Here is a 16752-nt window from a genome sequence, read left to right as displayed (position 1 = left end):
TTTATAAAACGTTTCCAACCAGGGATAATGTAAATGTGAACAAAAACCTGTTTTCAAGAGAAAACAGAAACTTGCCTTTCATGTTTTAAGATTCATTTCTTCTTCCTTATAAATTATCGCACACATTTTGTTTCCTTTGTTTCATTGTATTCTACTTCTGAGGGTAATGGGAACCTTTCTTTTATCCTTTCAATTGGGGTTGACGTGCACTGTGCTTTGCTTTGAATATTTACCTAATGCTTTCTTTATTTTAACGCAGTTATTTACAAACTTTAGGTGTATCAGAATCACCTGGAGGGCTCCTTAAAACATATAATAGATGTCCGTCTGAGCTGCACATCTAGAGTTTCTGGTCTGTGGAGTGGAGCCCAAGAACTGCAGTTTAACAAATTCCCAGGTGATGGTGATGCTGCTGGCTGGGGTGGGAGGCACCCCTTTAACATTTCAATAACGTTATTGAATATTGCCTCTCTTTTCCTGAGTTTGGTGGTCTCTCTTCTTCCTATAGAATGTGTTCATTGTAGAATATTGTAATAGAATCTGAGATGTTAAATCTATGGGCTTTTGTGCCATTCTTGTGCTGAAAGTTTATATCCCCAATATTTGGAGATCCCTCTGGATGAATGATTCTGTATGCATGTGGGCAAGGCTTTGCTTTGGTAAAAAGAGAAATACGCTTCCACGTATCCAACTTCTCAGTTCTAAAATGGAACATGACAGCATGGCAAAGACAGGTGGACTCAATCCAGTCCCAGAAATATTGTGAAGAATCATCTCCGGTGTTCAAGAGTGACCCCAACAGGGTTGATATTATTCCCACTTTTGTTCATATGAGAAGGTCTGGCAAGAGAAGGAGAATTCAATGGTAGGTCATTGGTTGTGGGCTTTGGACCAAGTTAAGTCACTCTTGAGCTGTGCCGCTGGCTGAGTCCATGGCCCTGCTTCCCCAGTGGTAAAATGGGAAAAACAACCATTTCTAGACTCATGGAGTTGCTGGGAGGCTCAAGGGCTGCCAGGCGTGGAAAGTGCTCATGGATCCTCGGCTGCTTCTCATTAGGACCTGGTTTGCTTTCTTTTCCCGCTGTGCAACTCTGGCTGAGGATGTTGCTTTCTGGTCTAAGCTTTGGAGGTGGTGACAGATGGCTGTTCCACATTGAATGGAAAATGTCCTGCCCGGGGGATCTTTGCAAGATAAGGAATCATCACATTATAAGGAAAATTTCCCCACAACCCTTGAAATAGTGTCAAAGCTGCTATTTTCATGAGTTTGGCTGACAAGCATGGTGGGTGAGCTGTCAAAATCCCCAACCTCAAGGGCAGAAATTTCTTGATTTTGATGGAGAAGCAGATTTGAGGAAAAGAAAGAAATAGAATCAGATTTTCTCTACTGCTCTGTAGGGTCTTCAGCAGTCGTTTGCTCATCAGTGTTAGATTAGATGGACTCAGAGTTATCAAAGGGGAATTATAGTAGATTATGCTGAATTAGATGCGTCCTGGTATTGGAAAGCAAGTTTTAAAAATATAATCTTTTTATTAAAGCATAACACACATACAGAAAAATACACACAGCATGAATATACAGTTTGATGAATTTTTTAAAATGAAACACACTCATGCGACCAACACTCAGTTCAGGAAGCAACAACACCAGGACCCCAGATCTTCTTTATGTTCCTCTCCAGTCACTACTATCCCTCCCCTCAAAGCTAAGCGCTATCCTGCCTTCTAGCACCCAGACTAATTGTGCCTGTGTTTTTTTATTTGACATAAATGGAATCATAGAGGATATAGTCTTCTGTGTCTGGTTTCACTCACTTAACATGTTTGTGATGTTGTGTGTGTGTGTGGTTTGAAATTCATCCATTCTAAGTGCTCTATAGTATTCTATTGTGTAAACTAGCCACAGTTTATTGATTCAAATGTCATGGAGATTTTGTTTATTCTTAGTTTGGGTTATTATGAATAGTGATGCTATGAACATCACCACACAAGCATGTGGTGAAAAGATGCATGAGTGCTGTCAGAGTATAACTGTTGTGTTTTCAGGTGAACATGAATTCGCCTTTAGCAAACACTGCCAAGCAGTTTTCCAAAGTGGTTGTACCATTGACATGCTAACCAGCAGTACATGAGCGTTCCAGTTCCTCCACATCCTTGCCAAAACTTAATTTAGACTGTGGTTTTATTTCAGCCATTGATGTGCATGCCAAAAAAAAAACAAACCAAACAAACAAAACAGAAAAACAGCAACACGAAAATCAGTACAGAATTCCCCCTGCTCCAATACTGGTGTTTCAGTGTCTATTAAGGAAAATATTCTTTTATGGGGGTAATCTCTACCTGATGGCTAGTTTAACCTCTCAAAGGATTCGAGTCAACTTATATTAATTCCAAGGGCAGCTGCATCTGGGTGAAGATTGAATATTTCAGTACAGGGAATGTTCTAGGTTTGTCATTACTACACATCATAAAATTCTTTTTCCGGGCAGATCAACCTGGAAATTCTTCTTTACCTACTCAGATCAGAGAGTATAAATCTCTTCAATTCCCAGAATGGAGAATGTGTGTATGAATTTTAGAGAGAGAAAGAGCCCGAGACCCACAGAGACCATAGAACAGAGTCTATAACATTGCAGTGTCAGAGGTGACATTCCCTGATATGTAGTGCTAGTGGATGGAAATTTATAATGAATATTGGAAGAATTAAAAACTTAAATTATAACATTGACTGCATATACAAAGAGCAGTAGCAAGAACTCTGGATATCCAATTAATGGTTGTGTGTGTGTGTACAGAAAGCATGAACTTTGAGAATTGCAGACAGCTATTTCTCTGCAATCGGTATTAAACACCAAATACAAAGAACTGATCATTCTAGCGAAACAGATGCGGGAGAAACAGAATAAACAAATCAAAAGATGATAAAGAAAACAGTATTCGAACTGTCCCAAGACAGAGAGTTTTGTCTTAGGTAGAGCTGACTAAAGATTTCAGGAATTTTCCATTGAGGTATTGGTTAGTAAATCCAAGTTGTAGTTAATTTTATTTGTATCACATTATATTACAATTAATTTTCAATTTCCTGAAGCCTCATTTGCCTGTGGGAACTAAGGAAATAACAACTCAATCTCACTGTCACTGTATCAGTTATCTATTGTCACAATAACGCTGTGTAACAATCGCAAAGCCCAGTCACGTGCAGCAACAAACATTTAGTTAGCTTACAAGTTTATGGGGTTCAGATGATCTGCACTAGACTTGGCAGATTATGGCTGGACTTGTTTGTGTGTCTGTGGTCCTATTTGGCTTAGCTTGGTGACTCTGGCGATCTTGGCTGGACTTGGGCACGTGTATGAGGGTTGGCGCATCTAGCTGAGATGACTGAGAGCAACTTGGCTCCGCCCAAAACTCAGCGGAATACAATAAAAAACGTGTATTTAGTTCACAAAGCTGTGGGTCACCAGGGTGGTTCTTCTGCCACAAACTTAGTGGCTTAAAACAATACACCCTTATTATCTCACAGCTTCTGTGGGTTATGAATCTGAGTATGGCTTAGCCAGGTTCTTTGCTTTAGGGTCTCACCAGCTGCAGTCACAGTGCTGGCTAGGCTGTGCTTTCATCTGGAGGTTTGATTGGGGAAGAGTATACTTCAAACTCACTCACTTCATTGGCAGAATTCAGTTCCTTAAAGCTGTAGCAGTGAGGCCCTCAGTTCCTAAAGACCTCCCCCTTTTTTTTGCCTGCCACATGAGCCTCTCCACATTGCACACATTTCTGCTTCTTCCTTCAAGGCCAGCAGGAGGGCAAGAGTGACTCTACTGAGATGGAGTCTTGTATGACTAATATTGTCATGTGAGTGACATTCCATCATCTCTACCATACTCTGTTGGTTAGAAAGGAGTCACAAGTCTATTCACACTCAAGGGAAGGGGATTCATAAAGCTATGAACTCCAGGAATTGGGAATCACTGATTGTCACCCTAGAGTCCATCTACCTCAGCTGGCCTTGCTCATGTGTCTTGGGATCAGTTGACTGTCAGCAGATCTAGGGTGGCACGTTCACCTGGCAAAGGTAGAGATGCAAGAGTAGGAGTGGAAATGCATAAGCGATTTTTTCAGCCCTCTGCTTGCATACTGTCTGCTAACAACAAATTGCAACTAACTTGCATCTCATTTGCCCAAGTCACAAGGCTCAGAGGGAGAGTGAGAAGACAGTACAAGGTTACCTGGTAAAGGATGTGGATACAGGAAGGGTAGAGAACTAGAGTCATAGACACTGCTCTCACCTTCATCTGTATAATCCAAGAATTCAGCCTTATGGAAATCTCATCCCTCTCTTCCTCAGGCCTGCGTTTCAGGAAGATCCTAGTGTTCTGTTTGGTGTCTCACAAAATGCTCAAAATCCTGGTAGTTTCTCCTGCTCTGGCAAATCCTCTAGACCCTCTGCTGCCTGCAGACTACCACATAGACTGGAACTTACAAGACCCCCCTGTTATCACCCTTTGTGAGAACACTTAACATTTCAGCAGATGTGCTTTCTCCTAAACTCCTTAAACTAAATAACCTTTCTGTTTCCTACCAGAGGAAGGGAGACTCTGGTTATTACCCACACTGTAATTCTGTTCCTTGTCTCAGAGGATCATTCATGAAATCAGTTTCTACCCACTGTCCCTGTCTTTACAGGGATGAGGCCAAACTCATGGTATCCTCCGCATGCACCCCCCGCATGTTCAGATAGCTGTAGAACTAACCATCTCTCTGTGCTCTTCTCTGATTTAAAGGATGCTCCAGAGCTTGTTATAGGCAGGTGCTTCTCAACATTGGTTGCATATTAGAGTCACCCAAGGAGCTTTTAAAAATTCTACTGCTTGAGACACACCCAAGAACAATCTCTGGGAGTTGTTTCCAGACACTGGCATTTTTAAAGTGCCCCCAGATGATTCTGGCATGTAGCCAAGATTGAGAACTCCTATTATAGACAGACATGTAGATCAGGGTGTCTCAAGTAATGACTGCACTTAAGATTCTGGAGCTTACAGTAGGTAGAAAAGTTTATTCCTATTTGACTGTAGTAAAATACATTATCTCTTTCAAAGGATTTTTCTCATGAGAAGTTTCTCTCTGCCTCTATATTTAGATGGAATCACATTTGCTTTGAAATATCCTCTCATCTAGCGCCCTGGCACCATAGATGAGAAAAACAAAAGCCCAGAGAGATGTATTCACTTGCCCAAGATCATATGACTAATTAAAGCACAGCTAGGACTGGGTCATGAGTTTTCTGTCTTTCCCTCTCTTCAACGTCAATCTATTTCTGAAACATGGACTTAAAAGTTTTGGGAGTGACAAGTTGGATTCTATAAGCTTCTCAATATACATAAAACTACCCACGATTTCTGTCATTGACCAAACATAGAAGCAGGTGCTTCAAAGTTTATGGAAAATGCTAGAAAAACAAATTATATGGACCTTTCTAGAGTGAAACTCTAAAGTCCATCTAATGCCCTTGTCCCCAAAGCTGTCTTTCAGATCATTCTGAAGATTAAGCATCAAGTTTTAAAGGGTACACTAGAGTGTCTCAGTGTGCTATTTATTATTGAAAACTTTGGTTGTCTTTATTCTAATTTAGACACTCAGCTGCTTTGGGGACACAAAGGAAGAAAGAGGGTATTATATGAAATCTTCCTGTTTATTCAATGCCTTTAAACATAGTTTCTTCAAATAGCCTATGGATATACATTTAATATCTATACTTAAAGTTGCTAAGTTTCGAGAAAAGGAAAAATTCAGGTCTGTACTACATGCTTACTGCTGCCTGTGCTAGGGGGAACACAGGAGAGTAAATCCTGCAGCTGTGGATCTTAAAGTGTAATGTGCACCAGAGTCACTCATGAGGAAGTGGGAAAAGAGAGACTCCTGGCCCAGTGCTCAGAGTTTTGGATCAGTAGGCCTACCGCTGTGTAATAACCAGCACTTGTATTTTCTGTGTTCTGATGCTTTGACCTCTGGAGTTTTGCTGACCCCGAGGGACCTCTCTGTGCTGGCCAGTTCCTAGAGACAGTAAACAACGTGCCCTTGAGCATGCCTTTCAAATGCAGACCTCTAAAGCCAGCACCCACGCCGCAATCACCTTATTTATCAAGCTTTCACACTCTGGGCCACCACCCACCTGCCCTAATCATCCCAGGGTCAGATACCAGACAACTGGGCACAGTTCCTATGTCCCAGAGCCTGCTGAACTTATTCAAATTAGCTAATCCTAAATCCGTATACCTGCCTCTTCTGTTCCTTCTCGCAGAAACCACAAGAAAGGATCTGTTCTCCCTCCCCATCTCCTGAAGGACCCTGGTATTCTCCATGGCATGGCCTGCCCCTTCCTCTTAGTATCTGTGAGTATAACAAAGTACCTTTTTAATGTCAATGATCTCCTGATCTATTGACCTTACCCTACCTCAGTAGTAATGAAATCTGTATTAAAACAAGTGGGATATAAGAATTTGCATTTCTACCATGTTTTCAGGTGACATTCCTGATTCTCATCTTGGGGACACATGTTGAGAACCACTTTCCTGAAATATTTGAAAGCTGCCATGTTATGTCTGTTGGTGGGGGAGGGAAAGTCAGGGGCAGCAGCTGATGGAGGGGTCCTATGGTAATAGAGAGACAGTGAAGGTTTTTGTAAAAGCTCTTTCACCCACTTAACCGTCACACTCCTGCGCTCAGTAAAGCATTTTACCCTCTAGCTGAGTCCTCATATGAGAGCTGCGTTAATAACCCTCTATCCCAATGCTGTGATCTTTGCCGAGTTACCTGTGGGAGCATGAGAATACAGAAAGGGGGTGAAGAGCATTGGTTTTAAGTCCAGCTGTGGGTCTGATGCTGAGTTGCAGGACCTTGGAAAATTCACTTCATATCCCTGAGCCCAAGTTCCTTCTGCTGTAACTTGGTGACAATAATACCTACATCATAGAGGTAATATTAGGATTAAAAGAGTTAAATGCCAAGAAAGTGCTTAGTCCAGCCATGGCATATAGTTGAATTTCATAATACAAGTTATTTTTATTGAAGTTATTTTGGGGATAAAACACAGGATGGTAATCAATTGCATTGTCTTGCCCTTTATATAATTTTATGCCTGGCATTTTGAGTTAAGAACAATGGTGTATGATCAAAAGAATCTAAAAATAAGATTCCAATACATCTGTTGTTCCACAAAGCGGAAAACCAGAATCCCCAGATGAAATTCCCTGAGATTGTTCTCTAAGTGATAAAACTACAAGTGTTGCAATCTTCTCCCAGGATTTTATGCCAGAAGAAAGTTGTGTTGTCCAGGATATGCTTCAGTTTTAGTCCTTCTTTGGCAAGGCCAGTGGCACAACGGTGCACGGTGTCATTTCTCCATGTGTGGCCACGTGGTCAGAGCAGTGGCTGTGCAAGAATTGCCCCCTTCCAACCCAACGCGTCTGCTGTACGCATCACTTCTGAGTCAGCCACTTCCCGTCACCGATGAGCTTTCACAAGTAAGCGCTTTGAGGTGCTTCAGTAGAAAGGCGGAAATCACTATTTCTTCTTCTATGTTCATCACCAACATACATGACAGGTACACTCTGATTATAGTATCCTTTTCATTGTGAGGACCAAATTAGCAGAAAAAAAAATTATTTCCCAGATATCCAGCTGGGTCAAGATTCAATTTAGTCCTTTTGCTTTTATGGTGTGTCTCTTGCAATAAAGCACAAGGCACATCTGATATTCTCTGTGAGCTATAATCACTGACAATTTGCCTCAGGACAAAGGTTACCTATTTTAGCAGGAGAAAAAGGATGCTGAAGAATATTTTAACAAATTGATCAAGTGTGCTGAACAAGCAGTTTTTGGGTAACTGGATAATGTGGAGATTTCTACATTGAATGGGCTCATGGCATGAGTGTAACTGATGTTTCCCAAAGTTTAAAGCAGTGGTGTTTTTTTTTTTTTAAATGTGGCTAATAACACACCTGAAGGTCATAACCAGCATTTAAAATTAAATAGAACAAAAGTATCACAGTACACCACCCTTGGTAAGGGTAAGTATGCAAAGGGGTGTGTGTGTGTGTGTGTGTGTGTGTGTGTGTGTGTGTGTGTGTGTGTGTGGTTTGCAACATACAGCCCACTTCTTCAGTGGATCACGGCTGAAGAATGTTTGAAAAACACTGCCTTTGTTATTTCTTGAAATGGTTTATTTGGGATACTGACAAAACTGGATAACTTTATATCCCATGGTAAGATTTCTTTTCAGCCTCTTTCATTTCTTCTGATTAGGTAGATAATCTCCGTTTGCTGCTAACACATCCCCATCAGCTCTCTAACTTTTGTGGGTCTCCCTTTGAAAGGAGGAAAAGCAGGCCTCAGACTCAGAGTCTGGGATAGGAAAGACTTCTGTTTAGGGTATAAATGCTGCTGATTTTCTGTTAAGTTCCATTGGAGTTTCTTACATACTTCTCGTATCCCATGGAATCATGGTTTCCATTTCTACTTCCATGTTGTTCCACAAGGATTTACTGTTTGTTTGTTTATTTTCAGTGACTTGATTTAAGCCAAAAATAGTTGTGAAGAAAATATTAAGTAGTACATTATGGCAAACAATGCTGTAGGGGTTCTGGGACTGGCCAGGGAGATTAGAAACCAGTACCCTTGGTGCCTTTGGCTATGTCTCTCTCTCTAGAATTCAGAGCTGTCTGGTGGACTCCCCTGTGGCCAGCATGACTGGCACCCTCTTCATGATTGAAGCAGATTAGACTGATTGCCATTGGAGTTCCCAGACTTTCCAGGGGGTGCAGGTAATAGCTGCATTTCCTCCACAAAATAAGGAAAACACAGGCAGGGATGTCCCAGGAAGTCCTGAGTGCTGGCTTCCCACTGCTAGTATCCTATCATTGTACTAATATTTACACCAGAGACAATATCTTTGGTCTTGGAACCATGTACTTTTTCTTTGCTGGGCCACACCATCTTGATTTTCTTTTTCTTTTTTTTTTTTCTTATACCTAAGCATTGCCTCAGCAGGGAAAAAAACACCAACAGGATGGGAAACTCAAATGGGTTGATGATACAGAGCCCACTGGGGACAGATAACCAAGCTCACATGCCCAGGTTCAGTGGCCACTCCAAGATCTAGCTGTACCTCCTGGCCGGGCCTCTGTGGAAAATTTCCCTTTGTGTACAGGGAAACCTGAGAAAACCAAGCGTGGTCTGAGGTCTGAAGTCCAACTGGCCCCGCTCTCCTTTCTCTGATGGAAGAGCCTAAAAATAAAACAGAGGCAACAAGTGTTAACACAGGCATCATTTCTTTTCCCTGGTACAGATAACACCCCTTTTAGTGCAAGAGTAAGTAGGACAGAAGGTAAATTGAGAGTTGCCTTTGTCCTGTCCTAGACGTGCCTGTATCAACACCAGGGCTAATTTTCTCTTTCCTTCAATTAGCTTGGCACAGTCATTATCATGATTCTTCCCCTCCATGCCCCCGGAGAGCTGCTAAAATGCCATCTGCATCCTCAGTCAACTGGCCACTTCAACATGGGACCTACAGCGGTGACGCCACGCCTTCCCCCATAGGCACGAGTTGTTCCCTCTGCTGGGACAGGAACCATGTTGACCCCTTGTGTGTCAAGATTCAAGGTCTACCCCAAACCTTCCTCTTCCCTCCTGCATCCCTCCCTGGGCAACATCATTTGGGAGGCGACACTTTGATCCGGAAGAGAGCTTTGTGAAAGGAGGTTGCAGATTTTGAGGGAAAAGTCCATGTTTCTGCCCACATGGCTTTGGCTGTACCTGCTTGCTAGTTTGAGTGCAGAGAAAATGCAGACAGAATGAAGTGCCTGGGCGATTTATGCCTTTGGCAAATTGTTCTGAGGGCTTGAGAGAAAGAGGAGAGGGGACCAAAGGGCTCTGCATTTCATTGTAAAAATAGCCAGCCTTGGGCTCCTCCTTTTCCTGCTCCTGTCTCCTCTTCTCACAGGGAGAGCTTTTGAAAGGGGTTCCCCTCCCCCATCCTGTTTCCCCTCCCCCACCCCTCCCTTCTACCATCGCATCTGTGACGCCAGTTCATTTGAATAGCAAGATTTTTCTGAGCTGGGATAAGCGAGATACAGGAAATCACTATTGAAAGACTTCTTTATGCTTGTTGCCATCATCACCTTAGTATGAGGGGACATCCAGAGGATTCAGTGACGAAAGCAGAGGCCTGGGCCAGCAAGGATGCTCGAGGACCCAGAGGTGATAAAGACAGAACTGATCGTCCACAGAGGTCAAGGGTGACAGTGAGGTGGTGAACCTCACTTCCTTGGGTCACAGCAGTGGAACTTTAGATCACACCCTGAAACTTCAGAGTTTTTTTAAAGAAGCTTTGTTGTCCTGCTAATGACACTCTGGGTGAGGGGGACAAACCAAAACACCAAAATACTCCCCCCGAACCAAAAAATAAATTCTTGATGCTTTGTGTACCTGCATAGCCAGGATTACGTATGTGGTGACCAAATGAACTTTCTTAGACTGAATATTAAGCAATATCTTACCTATTTTTGAGTCAACTGCACTCTGTTATAGCTGAGCTCAAACTTAGGGTGATTCTGTTTATACCAAGGATTATCTACATTCAGTGTTTGGTTTCAAAAATGTGTAGGTGGAGGCTCCTTTCTAACCCACCCACCTGTCAAATGTTTAGATGGATTGAGGCTCCGTAGACCAGAATGGAGTTATTACAGTTTCCTCTTATTCAAGCATCTATGCTACATATACTTAGATCAGTGTGGTCCCCAGACCAACAGTATAGGTATCAACATCACCCAAGAACTTGCTAGGAATGCAATTTCTAAGGTTCCAATCCAGAACTTTGGAATTAGATGTTCTGGAGGTGGGATCTGTGTTTTAACTAATCCTCCAGGCAATTCTGAAGTAGCCTCAAGATTGAGAATCTCTGATTTAGATAACTCATAAAGCCAACACTATTTCCTTATTTTACATTTGGTAGTAAAACTGCTAAGAATGAAGATATACCTTCTATCTGGTGGCACAAATAATTTTTCTGAAGCTCACAATTTTCATAGGATGTCTGTAAAACAGAAATTAGATGGAATCAAATATAATTATGACCAACTTCATCAAATTGATCCATTCTCAAAGAATTACCTTAAAATATGTATGTTGAATATATGTTGAATCTTTTTCTTTTCACTAATGCTTATTTTGAGATTGGAGATATATTTTCTGACTGGGGAAACAATTGGTCTCAGAAGATCAGAAAGTGGAAATACAGAATTCAGAAAAATTCTTTAAAAATCACTCTAAGGAAAAAAAAGATTTTTTTTTCTGGCAACAACCTTGCAAAATGCAAAACTATTGACATACATCAAATATAGATGCCATCACTTTGTGTTTTTTATGTTTGTTAATAAATGATAGCTAAGTTAATAGAGCACACTGGAATGAGTAAAATTCTCTTTACTCTTTTCAAGATTTCTCAGAGGAATAATATGATTTTTTCCCCCTTGCTCAGCCACCATTCCCCAGTATTTCATGGATGGCTCTTGGAAAGCAATAAGATGATTTGAATGAAGAAAGAAGGGCAAGATTCTAAATGCAGAGGTAAATCTAAATGAAGCACGTCTACTGAAACAGGAGACTTAGGATGCCTAAGCATTTTTATGATATAAATCTTAGGGCAACACAATCAACTACTTAAAAAAAATTATATGCATAAAGAGATCTATCAGTAACTGTTCCAGTGGAAGCAACAGCAGTCCTGCAAACTTGATGATGTGTGGTTCAACAACTTCACATTTGAAATAAAGTAGCCAGAAGTGAAAGAAATATGGAAGCCACCAACTTGTAGACAGCAAGACCCTAGAATAAAATGGATTCTAGCTTGTACATCCAATGCAGCCTCCAAGTAGGGTATCTTTCTGAAATCAGTCACATATTTGCAACTCTGACACTTGCTAAGCTTTCCAAGGAAGAATATAAGAGAATGAACGGGTTGGGTGGTCTTGTAAAGTCAGTTCTGCCCTCTCAGTTCTCTCATTTAAAATAATTTAATTTCAGTAGAAATACATGTTTTCATACAGTTTTCAATCTTTGTGAAGGAAACAAAATTTATTTTAGAACGTCTTTGATGCATAAGTAAAGGTGATTTATATCCATTCTTTTCTGTGTTAGGAAAACAAATGCATGAAATATTTGAGTTGGCAGATTTTTTTTCTTGCTAGAACTACACTGTGGCTAAGATGGCTTTTGGAACCTGTTTATTTTCCATATTTCTTCATTTGCCAACTAGATTTTCTTAAGAGCAAATGTTGATACACTTGGGTTTCCTATGTCGAGAATTCAATAGGAGTTTAATAAATTTGCTGTCTCCTGATTTGCCAGTTCATATCTAGAACTTGCCCTTTTTTTTATCTCTCATGTTACCGAAGCAGATTTGCTAATGTAATCTGGAATTTGCACTTTCAGCCCTGAAAGAAAACTTAGCTCTCATGTCATGCAATGCTATGATTTTATAGATGAGGAAACTAAAGCATAGAGAGTTAATTGAAAGTTACACAGGGACTCATGAGAAAAATTCCAGTAGAATCTGGGACCCTCCTCTCCCCCTGTCACACCCCACCCCCACCCCGCCGCCCCCTACAAATCTCCCTCTTGGTCTATTTCCATTACGGCCACAGCTATGAACAGTAATTAACAATCAAGTACCAAATAAAGCAATGTGTCATTTTAAATTTCTGGTCCATTTAGTTAAGCTTCTTTCCTGCTCCTATCAATGCATAAACCACAGAAGGATGTTCTTAAGACCTGAGCACCTAAGAACATGTATTTCTCATTTTTTTTACTTTGCAGATTATGTATTTGACAGGGGCTGGCCTTGAGAAAATCCTTAGCTGTAAAAATATTTTCACGTTATTTAAGAAATAACTTTGCCTTTGGTCTGGCATTATTTCTTTTTCCTTTTTTAGAATAAAATTTTATTATGTTTATTTTCAAACATACTTTCATAAGGAAAGAGTATATTCTATTGATCCAATAACCCAACCCAGATTCAACAATTACTGAGAGTTTGTGATACTTGTGTAATCTTTTCCTTTCCCTCTCTCTTTTTTTTTTCCTGAATTATTTTAAAGCAAATTCCAGATGTCATTTCATCCCACCTCTACATTCCCCAATAAACATCTCTAAAGAGTTACGGTGATTTTGCTTCATAAACCTGATGCTATTATCACACTTAAAAATTAGAATTACAAGGTCATCCAGTCAGTGTTAACATTTCCTTGATTGCCTCAAAAATATTTTTAGAGTTGCCTTTTGTCATTATTCATACATGTGGCTATAGGTTCAGGATTCTAGCAAACACTGCACACTTAAAACAAGAAAGAAAGATGAAGAAGTTAACTTACTTAGCGAGAAGGGTTTTCCCAAATTCTCACAGCTCTAATCTGGATACCATTCAGTGTGACAGGCTTCTCTCTGGGTTCCCACAGCTGGTTAGTGTTTTGAATTCCAGCCTCATGAACTCATATCAGGCTCCACGGGCTAATGCTCGGCACCCAGTCTCGCGCTCATATCTCTGATGACAGAGTAATGGAGCAGCCACGGGCATTGTCTGCCTCTTTCTAAATGCACTGTCATCTCTTTTATTCCTCCATCTCTGTAGGCAGTGAGGGACTCTAATGCCTCTGGGAAGCATTTACATGGCCGTGGAGGTAAAGGTAATGACATTCAGGCATCTTCTGTTGAAAGACCAAAAAGTAACCTGCTCCATTGTGAATGAGCTTCTGGATCTTCAGGGTCACAGAGGGTTTGTTTAGATGCACACCTTTTCACGTCCAGGTTTCTGCCTCTATGTTGAGCTTTGAGAAAGATACATGAAGATAAAATAGGGAGAGAGAGGAAAAAAAAACATGAAGACATAGCACAATTAGATATAGAGTAAGTTTAGGCACTGAATTTTGATTATGATTTTCCTATAAGCACATAACAGATACAATTTCTTAGAGAAAAGGCAGTCTTCTGCTTATGGTAAAGGAAATACTTCTTCCAGAAGACGCTACATCTAATCTAAAACATGACAGGCTCTTCTTTAGGTCCTCAAGGGGTACTATTTTAGGGGCCCACTTGGCTCTCCCCAGTATCTAAAAGACTACACAGTACTTATTAAATGAGACCTGAAATTTAAATTGTTTTTCATTTTTCTTAGTGTAAATGTTTTGTCTCCTTTCCATTTGTGTTGATTTATACCTTAATGTGAATAGAGCGTTTATTCCCCCAGCTTTATGGAAGTATAATTGACAAATGAGAATAGGTTTTGAGAATGCATGGAAGAGAGGTCACACTAGACTTTTTAGAGGCGTAGGGGGTAGGTATGGAATAGTGGGCATAGCAAATCCGGGTGCCTGTTCTAATGGGGCTTCACACTCTAGGTGGGGAGAAAGGGTCATCACCTTAGAAACAAGCTCATAGACAAGGTCACCTCCAATCTTGGTAAGTGGCTACATGGACAATGCTGGGCAGTGTCTGTTGGCAGATACTTAAAGGAGTGTCTCTGGTGGGAACTACTTCACAAAATGTGTGACGTTTGAACAGGACAAGAGTGAGTTGAAGGAGCCAGGCATCAGAATTTTCTAGGCAAAGTCCTCAAAGAGAGATTAAACCAGGCCTCAAAGAGGTAGGAATAAAGTAGATTCATGACTGGAGTGTGTGGTTTGCGGCAGATCATGGCAGACTGTGGGTGTGAGGCCGGCCTGGCTTCTATACAGCAGGTATGTGAGAATCCTTTGATGGCCACCATTCTCAGACTTTAGTGGAATTAGAAACCCCTGAAGCCTTTGTTCCAACTCAGATTGCTGGCCCTACCCCAAGGGTTTCTGACGGGGCCTGAAGTTCTGCATTTCTAACAAGTTCCCAGGGGATGCCCAGGCTGCTGGTCCAGTGTCACACCTGGAGAAACACTGCTTCAAAGAGAAATTCCAGGTGGGTATCGTCTTTGTCCATCTTCCGCAGTTACCCCAGAGAAGAGATTTCCAAGCAGAGGGGAGTAGATGGCAGCTGTTGTGACCTGATTAACACCTTCTTTCCCAGAACACTTTGCTGCTTCTCTTCCTTAGAATCAACATGAACCTGTTTAATATCCACCTGACCCCTCCCCAAAATGGAAAGAGAATGTCCAAGTGCCATCGAATCATCGAGTCGCCCCCCACAGTTTCCTAGGTATCCTTGGGGGCAGTGGGCTGTGGCAGTCATGGCCCAGGTTTGCAGGCAGGGGCTGCTCTCCACAGTCCCTGTATCCCCATCCTCCTCTCATCGTGGGGTTCCCTGAAAATACACTCCACCTCCCCAGACATTTATACAAGAGTAACAGTTAACAGAGGGCAGCAGAATCGCTGAGATCTCCAACCAGGAAGTGTTCAGACCGTCAGGAAACACGGGCGAGCAAATGTTTACCGACCGTGTAATTAATATGATGCTTTACCCTGTCTATCGGCCCTTAGCACCATATTTCCTGTTCAGGGCAGTGGAAAGCTAAAATATTAGTTGTTGTTTGACCAAAGGAACAAGTGTCTTCCAAATGAACCCATGATCTATTAGCAGTCCTGCAGAGTCTTCCCATGGGAACAGACATTTTACTTTGTTTTACAGCTAATTTCTTTCTTACAGCAGGTTCCCAGACACATCAAATGCCTTGCATGTGAGTCTGAAGTTAAGATTTATAGTCCAGGCCCATGTAATTCAATGTCAAACAACTCTGATAACATAAGGGCTGGAAGTCAACCATTTTCTCATGAGTTCTCATAAAAAAGTCATTTTAGCCAAATTGGGTTTGAATAGTGGGTGTGTCTCTGTGATTTGATGGATGCTCCGTACCCAGGAGTCCCTGGGAAGAAGCTGGCTACTTTTGTTTGCTACTGTAGCAACAGAATCTGTAAACAGACAAAGGGATTGCTGGTTGACATTGTTGGAATTTGGATTTTGTCGCTTTTATTCTCTATTGATTTCAAAGGAAAAAGAGAAACACAATGCTTTCTCCTCTGATGGTGCATTGTATCTGCCTTTTCTGTCTTTGATTTCTTCTCCTCTGTCCTATTATTTGCCTGACATCTCTCTGTGGCCCACACATCATGAGGGTCTATTTCCCTAGAGTAAAACCACCACTTGTGCCAAGAGTAAGTTGGAAAGGAGGGTGTTTTCTTTGGTCCTTGTCTGTAGGCTTATGGGTTCACAGACTCTTGGAGAAGGAAGGACCTTGGGGATCACTTAAAATAGTCTCTAATTTACAACTGAAGGGGAAGGGAAGTTGAGTGTCTTTCCCAAAAGTTACAGCTAGCTAGGAGCAAGATCAAAGGTCTAGTGACTGGTCTCTTCCACCCCCCATATAATACCTTGAGGTTTTAACTGGCTGTGGGGTATGAAAGGAGAGGCAAGGTCTTGTTTCCTGTAGCCCAGTGCTTTAAAGGTTATGATGTGATCGACTTCTTGTCATATGGAAGCTTGTCACAGACAAGCTTTCCTGAACTGAGCAGGTGTCCTACCAAGAACAATTCAAAACTCTTGGGGAGAGACCTATAATTTGTTGGCGCTGAGCATCTATGGAGGAAAACTGCTTTGGACTTTCTGAAGGGGAGTGGAAAACAGGAGAGGTGTTGAGAGTTGCTTCAGGACTCCATGGTGTCCTTCATCTGCAACACAGTGTAGTGGGTTTGTTCTCTTTCTCTTTTTCTTTTTTTTTTT

The 16752-nt window shown here is 41.4% G+C and overlaps 1 long non-coding RNA gene across 1 annotated transcript; it reads right to left on the bottom strand.

Annotated features, from left to right (window-relative positions):
- Positions 1-1567: 1567 nt before the first annotated feature.
- Positions 1568-13603, bottom strand: LOC141276520 (uncharacterized). The gene is made up of 3 exons (XR_012326215.1): positions 13425-13603; positions 11035-11089; positions 1568-9282 (listed from the first exon to the last, which is right to left on the bottom strand). It is a non-coding gene; the product is annotated as an uncharacterized lncRNA (long non-coding RNA).
- Between the last annotated feature and the right edge of the window lie 3149 nt (positions 13604-16752).

The sequence above is a fragment of the Tursiops truncatus genome, chromosome 15 (genome assembly GCF_011762595.2).
Source record: "Tursiops truncatus isolate mTurTru1 chromosome 15, mTurTru1.mat.Y, whole genome shotgun sequence".
In the NCBI taxonomy this organism is placed as follows: domain Eukaryota; kingdom Metazoa; phylum Chordata; class Mammalia; order Artiodactyla; family Delphinidae; genus Tursiops; species Tursiops truncatus.
This window is presented reverse-complemented; position numbering and strand designations above follow the sequence as displayed.